Source organism: Sus scrofa, chromosome 9 (assembly GCF_054392235.1).
Source record: "Sus scrofa isolate SSC_HxYL_T2T_F1_AM1 chromosome 9, Sscrofa_HxYL_maternal_Yorkshire_Landrace_v2.0, whole genome shotgun sequence".
Taxonomy (NCBI): Eukaryota; Metazoa; Chordata; class Mammalia; order Artiodactyla; family Suidae; genus Sus; species Sus scrofa.
Window position 1 is genome coordinate 38,463,439 of NC_139391.1, and position 18,918 is coordinate 38,482,356.

General features: G+C 41.2%; 1 protein-coding gene across 31 annotated transcripts in view; it reads right to left on the reverse strand.

Moving 5' to 3' along the window:
* LOC110262223 (uncharacterized) overlaps positions 1-18,918 on the reverse strand; it is a 60,898-nt gene that overhangs the window by 22,435 nt on the left and 19,545 nt on the right. For 10 of the 31 annotated variants that reach the window (XR_014815212.1, XR_002347017.2, XR_014815210.1 and 7 more), the window contains exons 1-3: positions 7,159-7,261; positions 5,288-5,409; positions 668-769 (exon numbers count right to left, since the gene is read on the reverse strand). The exons of 2 other annotated variants lie outside the window; for them this stretch is intronic. The gene's annotated coding sequence lies outside the window, so the exon portion shown is untranslated. Of the gene's footprint in view, positions 1-667; positions 771-4,930; positions 5,082-5,287; positions 5,412-7,158; positions 7,262-10,690; positions 10,781-18,918 lie in introns of those variants that run through there. 19 more of the 31 variants (XR_002347018.2, XM_084975978.1, XM_084975987.1 and 16 more) reach the window with 11 other exon arrangements.

Here is an 18,918-nt window from a genome sequence, read left to right on the forward strand (position 1 = left end):
AGTTCATCAGTTTTTGAGTCACTATTTCAACCTTCCTCAAATTCAAAATCAGAAAAGCTGGTGAGTAGGTTTTTTGTTTTTTGTTTTTCTCTTCAGCTTAAAAAAGTCAAGTAAATAATATGCTAAACTCTCTATAACCAAGAACTTTTCCCAAAAACCATGAGCCTTTTAGGACATTTAGCAACTATGACTAAGCAGTTCATCTTTCAGTTACATATACCTATATTTAATGCTGTGTTTATGGAAAAGACTAATTTAGCATGTTTTCACTCTTTAAAAATAGTAACGGGGAGTTCTCATCGTGGCGCAGTGGAAACCAATCCGACTAGGAACCATGAGGTTTCGGGTTCAATCCCTGGCCTCCCTCAGTGGGTTAAGGATCTGGCATTGCCGTGAGCTGTGGTGTAGGTCACAGACGTGGCTCAGATCTGGTGTTGCTGTGGTTGTGGTGTAGACTGGCAGCTATAGCTCTGATTTGACCCCTAGCCTGGGAACCTCCACATGCTGCAGGTACAGCCCTAAAAAGACAAAAGACAAAAAAAAAAAAGTAATATATTTTATACTATTAAAGCAGCTTATTATTATTTTATGGCAGTTTTACACACACATAATAAGAGAAAAAATTCTATCAGTACAGATGAGTATAAAACAGATATGATCTCCATACCATTGCAGCCCAGGCTCACTCTTCAGAAACGAGGTACAACAGGTGCCCTTGCTAGATGGTGTTGTGGTTTTTGAAACTCGAGGCAAGGGGACAGGACACAACCTTTAAAAGAATGACATAGCCATTGAACACACAGCAAAAACTGGCTAAAACCAACCAGGTCTAAGATGGAGGAAGATTCAACTTCCAGTGGACCTTGTGCCTCATTATAGCTCACTGCAATACATTAGCATCTAAATGACATGCCCACAGGCCCCTTGACAGTTCCGACTGATCTTTAAAGGCCAAAAAGTGGGCAGTGGCCAAATTCCTGGAAATCCCAGCCTCTTCCCCAAAATAGTTGGAACAATCCTCCCACTCATCAGCCTATGAAATTATCCAGCCCATAAAAGCTCACCACCCCGTATTTTGGGGCCCCTCACCTTCTGAAATGGCTCACATTTTGCCTATCTCTCAATAAATCTACTTCTTACCTATCACTTTGCCTCTCGCTGAATTCCTTCTGTGCGGAGACATAAAGAACCTGAATTTCAGGAAGTCCTGAGCCCAGGTGTGTGATTTTAATTAAAAAACAGTGGGTTTGAGTCCCAATCTGGGTTTTGGCTGGGCTACTTGGGTTCAAGTCCCAGTCTGAGTTGTGTGGTTTCAGTACAATTATAATTTAAAATAGTATGCTTACAGCTCCATTTTTCAATTTGTTGGCTTTAGAGTGTATGTACTGAGGTCCAGTTATAGCTCAGCGCTTACAAACCCAATGAGTATCCATGAGGATATGGGTTTGATCCCTGGCCTCACTCAGTGGGTTAAGGATCCAGCCTTGCCGTGCGATGTGATGCAGGTTGAAGAGGTGGCTCGGATCTGGCATTGCTGTGGCTGTGCTGTAAGGCCGGCAGCTTCAGTTCCAATACAACTCAGCCTGGGAACTTCCATGTGCTGCAGGTGCAGCCCTATACAGACAAAAAAAATAAAAAAATAAAAAAATAAAAAAAATGGGGGGGGCAGATTGAGACTGAGCAGGACTCTGAGGGGCCCTCCTGGGTACAAAAGCTCCTTCGTGTCCCCTGTTTTTTATTTGTAGAAAAGGCTTTAGTGTCCTGGGCCTTCTCTGAGTACCAAAGAGCAGACTGAAGAAGTTCCTGATTAGATAAGTGAGGAAACGCAGAAATAAAGGACAAGCAGTCACGCAAGAAAAGTAATGATAGCTTAACAGTTTAGTGATAAAACAGAGTCGCAGAATTCCTAGTTCCTCCTCAAGAGATACACAGAACAGTCTGACACAGATCTTTGAGTTGTTCTGCAGAACCCTTCACCCTGGGTGGAGGATGGTAACTCCATGCTGACCGCAAGCATGTTGACCCCAGACTGGTGGGAACCAGAGGTTGATAATGAAGATGCCTGAACTATCACTCTGTTCCCTCACCACCAACCAATCAGAAAAATGTCTAAGCGCTGATCACAGACCTTGTGCCCTTCACCCCTAAGGTTGCCCGAGAGTCACTGGGGATTGTGGTCTTTGCAGCATGTATTGCCTGCTCTCCTTGCTTGGCACCTGAAATTAGTGCTCTACTTTCCTTCACCACAGTTAATCAATCACTCAATCAATGTCTATTTTAGTCCTCACATTCAATTGATAGTTTGGCCAAGCTGGGGATTCTAAGATTCATTTTTCACCCCTCAGCACTTTGAAGGCATTTTGCCAATAGAATGTTAAGATCCGACAGGGCAGAGTTTTGGTCTGTTTGATTCACTAATCTATCCCAAGGACATGGAATTGTGTCTAGCGCATGGTATACATTCAATATCTATTTGTTTCATTAAGGAATTATCTTCTGGTACTAGTATTGCCAAAAAGAAGGTGGATGACAGTCTGATTAGTGCTCTTTTTTTTTTTTTTTTAATGGCCACACCACAACCTATGGAAATTCTCAGGCCAGAGATGGAATCTGAGCCACAGCTTTGGCAATGCCAGATCCTCAACCCACTGTGCCAGGCCAGGCCAGGGATTGAACCTGCATCTCTGCAGCCACCCGACACGCTGCAGTCAGATTCTTAACCCTCTGTGCTGTCCTGATTTTTGTTCTTTTTTATTTCTTTCTTCTTTAGAAGCTTTTAGGATTTCTTTCTGTCGTTAGAATTCTAAAATTTCACCACAGTGTGTAGATGTACTTTTGTTTATTTAATTTTCCTTCTCTAAAATTGGTGGGCCTTGTCAAACTAAAAACTCTTTAGTATAAGAAAATTTATTTTATTACTTTCTTGACTATTTTTCTCCGTACTCCCTATACCTTCTGGAATCATTTTTTAGATAAATATTAACTTTCCTAGTACTAACTTTCATGTCTTAATTTTTTTTTTTCTCATATTCTCTATCATTTTATTTCCTGTACTTTATCTTCCAGGTAGCCAACTTGATCTTCTATTGTGTTTATATTATTATTTAGCAATTCCCCTGAAATGCCTATTTTTAATTTCTAAGAACTATCTCAAGTTCTCAAGTTACTTTTCATCACAAACTGTAATTGTCTTAAGAATGCAGTAGGTGTGTATATAACTGAATCACTTTGCTGTACACCAGAAATTAACACAACCTTGTAAATCAACTATTTCAATTAAAAAAAAAGGCAGTAGGTTATAAATTTCTCTGATACTAATTTGCATTTTTATTGGAATTATTTTAAATATTAATTCCCTTAATTGACTAATATAAGTATTACAAAGGTGACTGATTTGCGTGTTGATTAGTTTTTTAAAAAAATTCTCTGTAACTGCTTGGATTATTTTTTTCCTTCAGCTTCAGTTACTTAATTAATTTTCCTAAGGTTTTCTCTTTCTCATTGTTTTTTTCCTCACAAGTTTGATGCTCCCTGTTGTCCATTTATATGGATGAATTAAGAACTAAACAAACGCCTTAATTTTGTATAGGTCGTTTGTGTGGGTTTCCTCTTCAATTGTTTAGATTCATTTCCGCAAGAAGCTCTTAAACAGAATGACTGACATAGTTTTTGTACAAGAAGGTGGTGTTTGTGGACAGGAAGTCTTCTCTGTAGGGTTTCCTGTGGGCAAAGTGCAAGCAAGCAGGCTGGGAACAGAGGTTTCCAGGTGGAGCTGGTGGAGGTACATTTTAAGTCTGATTTAAGTACAGTGAATTCAGAGTTTATTGTAGAGATTCAGAATTTCTTCATTGTCATTATCTTTTGCACCTTGGGCCACAAAATCTTTGGGGAGAGCCCTGTCTGAGTTTGACGGCTTGCTTCCTAGAGGGCAGTGCGGCTGGCTTTTAGCCCAAGGGCAAAAGTCTCAGCTGCCAAGCTCTGTATGCAGAGGTCAGAGGAAAGGGGCCCAGCTGTCCCCAGACACTGAATCTAATTCTTTAATGAGGCCAATTATGATTGCCCCACAGCCCATCACTGTATTGTTGACTGTGTGTGACTTCCCTTCTGGGACCCCTTAGGAAAACGCATGCTCATTTCTTCTGCCCTGGCCTGCGGTTTTCCATACATTTTCTCTCAGTCCATCTATCGGCTTTCTATCTTGCAGAAGTTTCTCCAAACTTCGGGCCTAATGATGATACTCCTTCTGGTTTTCCTATTCCTATTATTATCTCATTCTCTTTAAAGAATTTTTCTGTAACTTTGACGGTAGTAGCTGTACATGTATATGCATAATCCACCATTGTGTGTGTGTGTGTGTGTGTGTGTGTGTGTGTGTGTGTATTAATACACGTTTGAAAAGCAAACACAATAGCTCATCCAGTTAATGCTTTGGGGGAAGATAGATGGTGTCCTATAAGTGAACAGACTACAATCTCTGAATTCTTTAGTTGATTCAAATGTTTTTACCTTGTTTACACTTATTAAAAACAATGTAGTGTTGGAGTTCCTGTTGTGGCTCAGCAGGGTTAAGAACCTGATAGAGTGTCCATGAGGCGGCAGTTTGATCCCTGGCCTCACTGAGAGGGTGAAGGACTGCTGCCAGTTGCAACATAGGCCGCAGATGCAGCTCATAGCTGCAGCTGTGGTGTAGGCCAGCAGCTGCAGCTCCGATTTGACTCCTAGCCGGGGAGCTTCCGTATGCCACAGGTGTGGCCGTAAAACAGAAAAATAAAAAGTAATCATGAACAATGTGCCAGAAAATATATAAAGTCTGAAAAAAAAATTACAGGGATATTTTAGAATATATTACAGAACTGCTTGTACCCCAAAAGGAACATTTGGTCATCATTGCTTTTCCAGTTTCCTTATCTTTGTGTTTAGACTTGAGTACCCAATTCCACAGTAAATTCGAGGGGCTACTTGCCAAGGCACGGTTTTAGGCACAGTTCTGGAAGTGCTGTTCAACAATTACACTTCTGGCCTCTCAAGGTCAATTGGGGTCTCCTGATTCAGATGTCTTTCCTTTGAAATTTCTCAAGTGTCTAGGGGCAAAGTGTTAATACGAAGACAATCAAAAACCTTTTAATTATAAAAAGCAGAATCCAAACTCTGAAAAGAGCTTAACGGTAATAAATCTGTCACATCTGGGCTCTACCAGACACTAACCCTGCACCCTGGGCAAATGATTTACAATTTCTAAGCCTCACTTTTCTGAACTCGAAAATGCCCATAATCCACAAGTACTTACCTCATAGGTTTTGAGACTCAAGATAATGTACATAAATCCTTGGACACAATCCCTGACTCATTAGATGTTAGCAGTTGCCATTAGCATCCACAAATAATTCACATCTTCATTATACAACAGTTCTGGAATAAATATCCAACTTCTTGTTAAGATATTGCTAAAACATAGGAAAAGATTTCTTACTTCCTCTTTTCATCTTTACGCATATTTTTGTAGTTATATATAGTATAAAAATTAACCATTTTTTCTCTTTCATTATTGTTTCTCTTTTCTTGTTTTTTCATTTTTTTTCAACCATTTTAAAGTGTACAGTTCAGAGGCTTTAAGTATATTCACACTGTTGTATAACCATCACCAGTATCCATCTCCAGAACTCTTTGTCTCAAAAATTTGAAACCCCCTACCCATTAAACAATAATTCCCCATTCCCCCACCCCAGTCCCTAGCCACCACCATTCCACATTCATTCTGTGTCTATAAATTTGATTACTCCAGATACCTCAAATAAGTGAAATCATATAATATTTGTCCTTTTGTGGGTGGCTTGTTTCATATAGTATAGTGTTCTCAAGTTTCAGTGTAACGTGTTAGAATTCCATTCTTTTTAAAGATTGAATAATATTCATTGTATGTATACACACACATATATATATATATATTTTTTTTTTTTTTTTGCTTTTTTTCCCTCCCCTTTTTAGGGTTGCACCTGCAGCATATGGAAGCTCCCAGGCTAGGGGTTGAATTGGGGCTGCAGCTGCCAGCCTATAACACAGCCACAGCAACACCACATCTGAGCTGTACCTGGAACTATATCACAGATCACAGCAACATCAGATCCTCAACCCACTGCGTGAGGTCAGGGATTGAACCTGCGTCCTCACGGATACTAGTCAGATTTGCTTCTGTTGTGCCACAGTGGGAACTACTGTATCTATACACATTTTGTTTATCTTTTCTTCTATTGATGGACACAGTTTCACTTTTGGGCTATTGTGAGTAATGTTGCTATGAACATGGGTGTACAAATGTATGTTCAAATCCCTGCTGTCATTCCTTATGGGTATATCCAGAAATGGAAGTGCTGAGTCGTATGGGCACCTGACTTTTTTTTTTTTTAATTTTATTGGAATAGAGTTGATTTACAATATGCTATTAATTTCTTCTGTACAGCAAAATGATTCAGTTATCCATGAACACACATCCATTCTTTTTCAGATTCTTTTCCCATAGAGGTTATCACAGAATATTGAATAGAGTTCCCTGTGCCATAAAGCAGGTCCCCACTGGCCATCCCTTCTATATACAATAGTGTGGCATCTTACTATTTTATTCTCACTCTTCTTTGGTGTCCCATGCTACTTTGCATTTCTGTATTTGGGAGATTTGTAAGTCCCATCCAGATTTGTTTTCTTTTCTGTTTCATAGGTAAATATGCTCATGAATCTTTTCAAAGAGAGGAGAAGGGGGTCCTTTTCTTCATCCAGCGCAGAGCCAGCCTGTATGGTCCCATTGAGATGACTTACCTCACCATTCCCACAGGCTCTTCTGGGGACCAGGAGTCATGCTGTGGCCCTGTTCATTTGAGATGACAGCATCCTTTCTGCTAGTCATTGGATATAGCTCTACAGGCACTGCCTCTCAACTACTCCAGAACTAAGGACTTGGTTAGGAAGCCGTTTACCTCTTCCTGAAAACTCACTGTTGGTCAACAGTGCTACAAACGGTCTGTCTTTGGATATCTGAAATGCACCAGATGTGCACCAGGCAACAGGGGTGCAAGTGTATGCGAGGCCTGGCCTCCCAGTGTAGTGGGGAGCTTATCAGTATCCTCCCCCATCCCCTCAGAACAGATTATAACTAGACTGTCTCACCCAAAGACATTTAAGAAATTGTCAGAGTATTTTGATGTGCTTTGGCCATGATGGATCTTGGTATGGTAGGTTCTGTAATTGGATTATTTATGGGCCCTGCAAGGAAAAGAATACAAAATTATGAATTCAAAATGAGATAGAGTGTTTTGGAAGGGATCAGAGCAAGCGAAGCAGATCCCCTGAAGCATAGGCTTTAGTAACTTCATAGTAAGTCTGCCTCTGGACTTGAGGAGTATTAAAAAAATCCTTTACCCCTGCAATCTCTCCTTCAACTGTCCTAGAATGTGCCCAAAGTTTCTGTCATTATTTTCATCCCACAGTTAAGTTAGAGCTTAGTGATATTGTAAATGTTTGGCTGCCAGATGACATTCAAGCCCACTAGATTTGGAGGATAAAGTGTTTAAAAATACCATGTTTGGAGTTCCTGCTGTGGCTCAGTGGGTTAAGCACCTGATATTGTCTCATGAGGATGCAGGTTCCATCCCTGGCCCATTCAGTGGGTTAAGGATCCAGCACTGCTGCAAGCAGTGGCATAGGTCACATGTGGCTCGGATCCAGTGTTGCTATGGCAGTGGTGTAGGCCAGCAGCTGCAGCTCTGATTTGACCCCTAGCCTGGGAACTTCCATGAGCCACAGGTGGGCCATTAAAAAAAAAAAAAATTAAAGAAAAACTCCATGGAATTGCTGTTGTGGTGCAGTGGAAATATATCTGATTAGCATCCATTAGGATGTGGGTTTGATCACTGGCCCTGTTCAGTGGATTAAGGATCTGGCATTGCTGTGAGCTGTGGTGTAGGTCGCAGACAAGGCTCAGAGCCTGTGTTGCTGTGGCTGTGGTGTAGGCCAGCGGCTACAGCTCCAATTCGACCCCTGACCAGGGAACCTCCAAAAAACAAACCATGTTCATTGCAGGAAATTTGGAAAGGCACAAAGAGAAAAACATAGTCACCTATTAATTGTTCTACTACTCAGAGATTATAATCATTGTTAACATTTTAGTGAGTATCTTCCCAGTCTGTTTTACATTTCCTCAAATTTGTAATCTGCTTTTTAATTTATTATTATGTTACATAATAATACTAGGAGAATTTCCAGACCACACATTTGATCAATGTGTACTTAAAGATTTTAAGGCATTTTTTTCTTATGAAAAGGAGAAATGAGACATCCAAACACTATTGTTGAACTCATCCTCAAGACTAGACAGATGCATAGTACCAAAAAAATGCAGCTGCTGCCACCTAAAGGAAAAATGCTAAAAATACTGAAATGACATCTTAAGACGATGTATTAAGCTAAGATATTAAGGGGGCTAATTCTATTGTTGCTGTTTTTTTCTTCCTGTTACCAGTTTGGTTTTTCCATCCCTTTAGTAAATTATTCATCTGAATGGACCTAGAGATTATTATCCTAAGTGAAGTAAGTCAGAAAGAGAAAGACAAATACCATACAGTATCACTCATATGTGAAATCTAAAATACGACACAGATGAACACACCTGTGAAACAGAACCAGACTCACAGGCATAGAGAACAGACTTGTGGTTGCCAAGGGGCTTGAAGGGGTAGGGAGGGAAGGATTGAGAGTTTGGGATTAACAGATGCAATGTATTATACATAGGAGAGATAACAAGGTCCTACTGTATAGCATAGGGCACTATATTCACTATCCTGTGATAAACCATAATGGAAAAGAATATGAAAAATATATATATGTATAACTGAATCACTGCTCTACAGTAGAAATTAACACATTATAAATCAACTATACGTCAATAAAATTTTTAAAAAATCATTCATTTGAATAGGTAATATATTTACTAGCATAACATTTTATTTATTTTTTGTCCACAATTATGTCATGCAGATCAGACCTGAGCCACAGCAGTGACAATGCCAGTTCCCCAACCAGCCCATAGCATAACATTTTAAATAACACAATGGTGTGTAGTGAAAAGTAAGTCACTTCCTTTTCCTTCTCTCCTAATCACAGTTCCTCTTCATAGAAGCAGTCATGTTTAACAGTTCTTTGTATAGCATTCCAGAAATGGCACATTCACAAGATTAAATGCTTTTGCATATGAATATGTTGGCACATACACTGATTTGTCCCCCAAAGTGGTAATGCATTGGACCCACTTCTCTTAACTTTGTTTTGTTTTCACTATCTGGTTGTTCATGTCATCATATATTATTTAGCTTTTTAAAAATTTTTTTTTATTTTTAATAAAATGAATTTATCACAATTATAGTTGTACAATTCTCTTTCACACTTGCACAGGCCTCTGTCCCAGGATGCTTTCTTGCCAGGTGTGATAACATCTATCATCCTAGAACTTCCCACTCCCCATTCTCTTGGGTGCATCCTCTGCTTTTTTCTGAATCCCACATCTTCCTCTTTCTTATTTACTCCACATTGTGTTGAATTATGCTCTTTGGTAGCTTCCGCCCAAGTGATGCATAATGGGCAAATTATTCAAGACTTGCATGTCTGAAAATGTATTTCCCCCTTACATTTGGTGAGAATTTGGCTGGGCATAAACTTTCCAGTTATAAAATATTTTATTTCTGAATTTTGAGGGTATTACCCTACTGTCTTCTGGTATCCTGTATTGCTGTTTTCAAGTCTGATGCCGGGCAGATTGCTGATCCTTAGAACATGAAGTGGCCAGGTTTTTCAACTGGGAAGCTTTTAGGATCTTTATTCCCAGTGTTCTGAAATTTTAGGATGATGCACCTTAGAGAGTGTGGCATATGCTGCTATTGGGCCATCAAAAGGCAGATCTTCTTTCCCCAGCACAGAGGAGTGGTGGGCAGCCCACGCAGGCCCTGGACGGCATCTTCCACCTCCCCCTGCATCCAGGAAGAACATTTTGACCAGTTCTTTTCAACAGAAGGAATGTGAGTACAACTGATGGTCTGGTGGTAGTGGAATTAGAGGAATGGACTGCAGTGGAGGAGGAGAGAGACAGGGATACGACTTGCTCTTGGCCGACCACTATCAAGCAGGGGGTGGGGTGAGCAAGCAACCCAAAGGCATGTTCTTACTACCACTCTACCTCTGGTTTCAGCCCCACTCCCCACTCCCTTCTCCTGCTTGGTGACCCTGAGCTGACCTCTCCAGGATAAGTGACTCAGGTCTGGTTCCCAGCCCTTTTCTAGGCTCTTATGTTTACAATTTTCTCTACTTTTTGATAAGTAGATTTCTCATTAATTCATATCTTCTACCTTCCAAAAATTTATCAAAATTCTTTTTTTTTTTTTTTTTTTTTGCTTTTTAATGGCAGCACCTGCAGCATAAGGACGTTCCCAGGTTAGGGACTGAATCAGAGCTGCAGCTGCCAGCCTACACCACAGTCATGGCAACACTGGATCCAAGCCTCATCTGTGACCTACACTGACTGCAGCTTTCAGCAACACTGGATCCTTAGCCCACTGAATGAGGCCAGGGATCAAACCTGCATCCTCATGGATACTATGTTGGGTTCTTAACCCACTGAGCCACACGGGAACTCTGAGATTTTTTTTCATACCTTTAATTTTTCGATCCAGTTGGAATTTGTTTCAGAACAGACCTTCCCTATTATTTCAAGCAGTAATTATTAAATATCATTCTTTCCTTCCTAGAGAGAAAACAAAGGTGACTAGCTCTTAGGAGAAAAAAAAAAAAAACCACACATTTCTACTCAGCTATAAAAAAGAACAAAATAATGCCATTTGCAGCAACATGGATGGAACTAGAGACTCTCATACTGAGTGAAGTAAGTCAGAAAGAGAAAGACAAATACCATATGATATCACTTATATCTGCAATCTAATATATGGCACAAATGAATCTTTCCACAGAAAAGAAAATCATGGACTTGGAGAATAGACTTGTGGTTGCTGAGGGCGAGGGGGAGGCAGTGGGGTGGTTGGGGAGCTTGGGGTTCATAGATACAAACTATTGCCTTTGGAATGGATTAGCAATGAGATCCTGCTGTGTAGCATTGGGAACTACGTCTAGTCACTTATGATGGAGCGTGATAATGTGAGAAAATAGAATGTGTACATGTATGTGTAACTGAGTCACCATGCTGTACAGTAGAAAAAAAAATTGTATTGGGGAAATAACAATTACAAAATAATGACAAAAGAAAATAAACACATTTATTTTTCTGTAAGTACAAAAGTATTTAAAAAAAAAAAGCAAAAACAAAGGAAAAAAAAGACATACTTTTGGAGAAATTGCCTCTGTTCACTTTGGTTTATGGAGCGTGTGAGCGACACGCCCATCTGTGCATAGAAAACAGAAAGCCTTTCTCCAGGGCCCCTCACCTGATGGGAACACCCAGCCTCAGGCAGCAGGATGGAATGTTCTAGGCACTGGCTTTACTCCTATAGGCAAACAGCGGTGGGAGAACGGGGTGGGGTAGGTCAGGAGGAGCAACACACTTCGAGGCCTGCGAGTCTGTCCTTACAAATCATTTAGTGGGTGGGTGGCAAGAAGACAAAGGAAACCAGGTCCCTTGTCAGACTTCCCAGGGCCCGGCTGCTCCCCAACTTGAACGCATGCAACATGTTTTCACCCCATTTCTGACACACCCTGAGGCAAACAGCCAATTGCTTCCACGGGGGTTTCTGTGTAGGCTCTGAATGAGATTTTCCTACCTCTGCCTTCTTTTCACTTATTTAAGGAAAATTTAGCATATGTCAGGAATAGTTTTCTTTTAATGCACTGTACTTCAGTTCCTTTCTGGACTTTGTGGGTATGAGTCACTTTTTGAGACAGTGCCAGGAAATGCAAATAGAAGAATATTATTTCTGAAAACCTGAGATTTCAAGCTGGGCCATCTATTTCTCTTTGGTAGTTTTAATCTTATTGGGACGTTCATATTATGAAAAAAATGACAGAACTCGAATCATTTTTTGTTCCAAGTGCTCATAGAACAAGCTGCTTCTCGATTTCACGCTGCTTCTTTTATAAATGGGTCATTATTGTTTGGCTTTGTTCTCTACCACACTCTCTCGTGTTCACATATATACATATATTTCTGGGATCCTAGATCTTTCTCTGTGGGTGATATAGATATTTGTGCATTCGAATAGTTTTTTAACTTTTCATACCTTCTCAGTACTCCTCTTTGTCTAAGTCTGACTATTTTATATTTGTCCAATACCAGGTCTTCCTTCTTGTAATAGAATTACTACTCTACCATAACTCAGTCTAATTCTGGGTCTTTGCTTTGTGTGTGCCAGAGAGTTAAGAAAGGAGACAGTGAGTTGAAAGGAAGTCTGGTCTACGGACAAAGAAAGAAAAAAAGAAGAGGGAGGTACAGTCAGAAGAGAGATTAGCTCTTAAAGAAGACCTTGGGTCTTTGCCTTCTTTGACATTTTAACTTGGTATCGGAAAGCACATTTGATTTTAAAACTCATGGAGTGCCTGGCACGTGAGCAAATGTCAGAGCAGTAATCAAAGTTAGGGCTCCAGGGGAGTTCCCTGGTGGTCTAGTATAGTGATTAGCACTTTCACCACTGTGGCCTGGGTTCATCCCTGGTCTGGGAACTGAGATCCCACATCAAGCTGAGACAGCCCTCCCCCCACAAAAGTTAGGGTCATAGCCACTTTTTCTTTTTCTTTTTTTTGTCTTTTTGCCATTTCTAGGGCCGCTCCTGTGGCACATGGAGGTTCCCAGGCTAGGGGTGAATCAGAGCTGTAGCCACCGGCCTATGCCAGAGCCACAGCAATGTAGGATCCGAGCCACGTCTGCAACCTACACCACAGCTCACGGCAACACTGGATCGTTAACCCACTGAGCAAGGGGGGGATCAAACCTGTAACCTCATGGTTCCTAGTCGGATTCGTTAACCACTGAACCATGATGGGAACTCCTCATAGCCACTTTTCTTGAATCTCCTATTACTTCTCCTTGACTTTTTGTGAAAACCTCAGCATAATGCACTATTGCTTAACTTACACTTTGTTTATGAAAGTTGCTGAGGTGAGAGCAGAGATTTTAGAATCAGAAAGACTTGGTTTTATTTTATTTTAATTCTGATTTTTTTTTTTCTTTTTCCAGCCCCACCAGCAGCATATGGAATATTCTAGGCTAGGGGCTGAATCAGAGCTGCAGCTACTGCAACGCAGGATCTGAGCCACGTCAGCAACCTATACCATGGCAACACCAGATTCTTAACTCCTTGAGCAAGGCCAGGGATCAAACCCGCATCCTCATGGATACTTGTTGGGTTCTTAACCGGTTGAGCCACGACAGGAAGTCCTATTTTGCTTTCATCTTTAGATCAGTTGAAGAGAAAAATCATTCATTTAAAAAATAAAAAACACGGAGTTGCCATTGTGGCTCAGTGGGTTAAGAACCTGACTAGTATGCATGAGGATGCAGGTTCAATCCCTGGCCTTGCTCAGTTGGGTTAAGGATCTGGTATTGCCCCGAGCTGCTCGCAGTGTAGGCCGAAGATGCTGGGTGGCATTGCTGTGGCTGTGGTGTAGACTGCCAGCTGCAGCTCTGATTCGACCCCTAGCCTGGGAACTTCCATATGCTGCAGGTGCAGCCCTAAGAAGAAAATAAATAAATAAATAAATATTAAAAAACAAAAATAATTTTGGTCCGTCTACTAAATAGCTTAAAACATTTTAATTTTTAATTGTAGCAGACATTAATGTTAAGGGAAAACAAACACAAAACAAAACAACAAGAAAAAGTGGGTATCGATCCCCATGGCAGAAAGTTCTCAAGCACAATTGTCGATCTCACATAACATACTTACTTTGCATTGTCACTGAGGATACTGGTAAGAGAAACTTTTCTTTAAAACCAGAAGACAAAAATAGAGCTCAGAGACCAGATTTTGATTTTGAGAAATAAAACAAACCCTGGAAGTATTTTAAGCCATAGGTAATTTCAAATGAATAGGAAAAATTACCTCTGCTTGTGTCATGAGAAAATAAACATTCAGAAGTTACTCAGAAGAAAATTTCATGCAGTTATGTTTAAAGTTAAACATCTCAAAGCAAATGTTCACTTAAATTTACATGCAGAAAGACTTTGTTTTAATTCTCAAAAAAAATTGACCTTGCTCAGACTGTATAACCTCTTAAAGACTTTGCTTTTTCATAGTAAATGTTTATCCCATGAGCGATAAAAGAGAGAATGTATGTAAAAACCTTAGTATAGTCAGAGTTCCCTGGTGGCCTAGGACTTGGCATTGTTACTGTTGTGGCTCAAAACACTGCTATGTCTCAAGTTCAGTCCCTGTCAAGGCACTTCTACTGGTGCAGCTAAAACAAACAAACACCCCTTAGTATAGTGCCTGGCACTTTAACCAACCCAGAATATCAATTAATTCACTAAACAAATGTTTACAGAATGCTTACTGAGTGCTGGACTGCTTGCTCGGTGTTAAGGATGCCATGGGGAATGGGACAGATGAGATCCCTGCCCGTATGGAGCTTATAGTTTAGTGAAAAAGACAATAAACATAAACACATAGATTAAATAAATACAGGTGTGTGACCAGGAACAGCAGAGAGGACCTATGTTAGCTGGGGGAGTCATGGAAGGCTTCGCCACAGCCTGAGGGATGAGAAGGAGCCAGTGGAGCCAAGGTTTGTTTAAGGTAGAGGAAACTGGATCGCTGGCTTAGAGATTGGGTTCTATCCACTGTCAGAGGCCATCAGGGCAAGGCTCCTCCTTGCCTTTTTATAGCCGTTGTCCTTCTGTTAACCTGGCCACTAAGAATAAGCTCAGACTGTGCCTGTGACTTTCCATCCTCATCAATCTTTTGCAAATGAAATTCAATGGCCAATCAATACAATCACCTCCTTGAATATGCCCTCAACTCCCTTATCCATCTCATGGTACTTTACTCCGTTGCCCCAACCCACACTTGTTAAATCCTACTGTCCACGGCCCGCCATGTCTGCACCCACAGAGTGTAGCCGAAGAACACATGTAACCTCACTGACTGGTCTCACTTTGGTTCCTAGAGGCCCTCATGCAGCCCAGCAATCTTAGGTGGTTTCCCTGGTCCTTCTCTCCCCATCTCTCCTCACACATTGATGAAGACAGAGGATGGAGCATTATGACCCGTGCCCTTCCGGACCAGGTGGATAAAAGAGGAGCAGCCCTTGAATCCAAGCACACTTAGCCCCAGCTACCCTCCTGCCACTCTTTTCACCAACACCATGTCATCCCACACCCCAAAGCACAGTTCCCCTCTCTCTAGAAACATATTCTTATTCAGTTACACCCACAAGATCTGTTCAGAGAATCAAGGAGCAGCTGACTTTTGGTGGTTGACAGGAGCCTATAGCAAAGGAGTGGAGGTACACAAGACAGGGACATTTTTTACTAATTGCCCCATTAATCTTGGGCTAATCATCAGTTTCTGTCTCTGAGGTTTGCATACATGATGATGCATAAGAGACTTTTTTCTTTTTTTTTTCTTTTTAGGGCCACACCTGTGGCACATAGAAGTTCCCAGGCTAGAGGTCAAATTGGAGCTGCAGCTGCTGGCCTACACCACAGCCACAGCATTACCAGATTGGAGCAACATCTGCAGCCTATAAAGCAGGTCACAGCAACACCGGATACTTAACCCACCGAGTGAGGCCAGAGACTGAACCTGTATCTTTATGGATACTAATTGGGTTCTTAACCCCCTGAGCCACAACGGGAACTCCAAGGAGACTATCTTAAAAGTGCGAGAGTACTAAGTGATCCGCAAACTATAATCCAATATTTATAATTCAATAAATTTTATTAGCATCATAGAGATAAAATTTTGCAGAAACTGAATGTATCTGGTTATTAATCAGTCACAGTAACTTGAAGAATAGCAAGCCTTCTTTTCACAGTTTTTTTCTTTCTCTCTAGTACACGTGTTCACCGTAAAACCACTGCCGATAGCTTTAATTTTAATAGGATTAGTCTTACAATTTGGATATTACTATCAATCTTTTATTTCTACTCCAAAGAGTGTCATAAATCCACCGACATCCCACCTTGGTTCCTAAAGTTCAAAGTCTTGCACAATTGCAAAAACAAACCCTTGGTGTTCAGATTAAAATCAGATTTTTTTTCCCTTTGCACATGGCTTTACCCTGTTGTACACTCTATGAGTTCGGTGAGTTCATTTCACACTCCTTTCCATCCTCTGACCCCAAGCAACTGGAGCCAGCCCTGGCTGGATGCCTAATGGGGTGTTAGGGGCAGGAATCTAAAGCAGATTCCCAATTCGAATCCCTCTTTGTTTCACAAGCTGCAAAAACTGCATCCTTTACACTCTGTCTCCATCTATTGGATGAAAATGACCAATGCTGCCTAAATTCCCCCATAATGGCTTTCTGTGCAATCTTCTGATTAAGTGCACTAATATATCTTCCCTTAACATAATACTTAGATTTGACTCTGTCAAACTCTACTCCTGGACAAAGCAGTTTAAATGTTTTTGGAGGTTTTTTTGGCTGTGTTTCCACAGCTTGTTGAAGACCTGAGCCAGTGCAGGGACAATGCCGGATCCTTAATCCCCTGCTCAGGAGAGAACTAATTTTTTCTTTTTCTTTCTTTTTTTTTTTTTTGTCTTTTCTAGGGCCCAGCCTGCAGCATATGGAGGTTCCTAGGCTAGGGGTCTAATAGGAGCTACAGCTGCTGGCCGACACCACAGTCACTGCAATACCAGATCCAGCTCATGGCAACGCTGGATCCTTAACCCACTGAGCAAGGCCAGAGATGGAACCCGTAACCTCATGGTTCCTAGTCAGATTCGTTAACCACTGAGCCATGACGGGAACTCCACTAATTGGTTTTTGATCATACCTCCTGGACACACTTTTCTTACTTGGAGGAAAGTTCTAGCGTTCCTTAATAGTAAGTAATTACTTTGGCTAGTGGGCAGCTTATGGAAGCTGGAATCTTTCATGCATTTTCAGCTATTCTCAGTGACTACTTCCAATAGATAGAAGTTCCCTTTCAGGAAGATCACCCACTGATCATTATTACCTCTGTTAGAATCACAGGAACTGACCTGGGGCTTAGAAACTAGTGAGCGCTAGTTTACACAGCTTTCTAGTCCCTTTGCCCCATAACTTATCTAAGGGAAATCTGGTCCCCCCAGGTTAGCTACATATTTCTAATGACTTGGAATTGCATTTCTGGCCATTTCACTTTATTTCTACTCTCTAGTCCAAGGATAAATATCATTAGCTCATTAATTCTTTCAGCTAATATTTACTGAATGTCTACTATGGACATTGATTTATTTAAATTAGAGTATTCAATATACTCTTCCTGGGAGTATATTAAAGTTGCTACCCTCCTGAAGGGTATATTCTAAGAGGTGGGGGAGTGCGGGTGTGGAGATGGACAACAAATACATAACTAAGTAAACATAAAGAACGTAACTGGTAAAATAAGTGCTGTAGAAAACAGAAAGGTAGAGTGCCTGTTGTGGCTCAGTGCGTTAAGAACTGGATATAGCATCCATGAGGATGCCGGTTCGATCCCTGGCCTTGCTCAGTGGGTCATGGATCCTGCATTGCCGTGAGCTGTGGCATAAGACACACAGGTGGCTCAGATACGGCGTTGCTGTGGCTGTGGTATAGGCCTCGGCTGTAGCTCCAATTCAACCTCTGGCCAGGGAACTTCCATACATGACAGGTACAGCTTAAAACAACAACAACAACAACAACAACAACAACAACAGAAAAGGAAGGGAAAGGAGATAAGGAGTTGGGAGGGGGATGGGCAGTTGCTATTTTATGATTTGCAAAGGTCTCACTAAAAATGTAACATTTGTCGGAGTTCCCGCTGTGGTACAGTGGGTTTAGCATCCAGCTGAGGTTGCAGCTGTGGCTCTAATTCCATCCCTGGCCTAGGAAATTCCACATGCTCTGGGTGTGGCCATAAAATACATAAAAATAAAAATGTAACATGTGAGAATATATCTAAAGAAAGTGAAGGAGTGAGGCACATAATTATCTGGCGGAAAACATTTTCGGCAGAAGATACAGCAAGTGGGCTAGCTTTAACATGTTCTAAGGCTGGAGCTGACAAGATTTGCTGATAGATTGATTGGATGAGGAATGAAAGAGTGAGGCCTCAAGAATGGCTACAAGGTGGGTTTCTTTGTTTTTTGTTTTTTGTTTTCCCCATGCCTGCTGCATGGAAAAATTTCCCCAGGGCCAGGGATCGAAACTGTGCCACAGCAGTGAATTGAGCTGCTACAGTGACAACACTGGATCCTTAACCCACTGCCCCAAAAGAGAGCTCTCAGGATGACTATGAGATTTTCAGCCTGAGAAAAACCAGGGGGCAGAGTTTCCATTACTTGAGACAGAGAAGACTATGGGGAGAGGAGATTCTTCCCCTGGGGCATGATTCAGAAATCAGTAATCTCATTTAGCATTTTTCCTTTTCTTGTTTGGCCTCCCTGAAAGGCATATGAGGTTCTCCAGCCAGGGATCAGATCCAAGTGCAGTTGTGACCTATGCTACAGCTGTGGAAAAGCCCAATCCTTAACCAAACTGTGCTGGGCCAGGGATCACATCTGTGTCCCAGAGCTCCAGGGAGGCCTATTCCCTTGTGCCACAGCAGGAACTCCTCATTTAGCATATATTAACTTGAGAGGCCTTTTAGACATTCAGGTAGAGATATCAAGTAGGTAGTTGGAAAATCAGATTTGGAATTCAGGCTAGAGACCTGAGCTGGAGCTATAAATTTATGCTCCAGTAGCATATAGGTGTATTTTTAAAGCCAGGAGC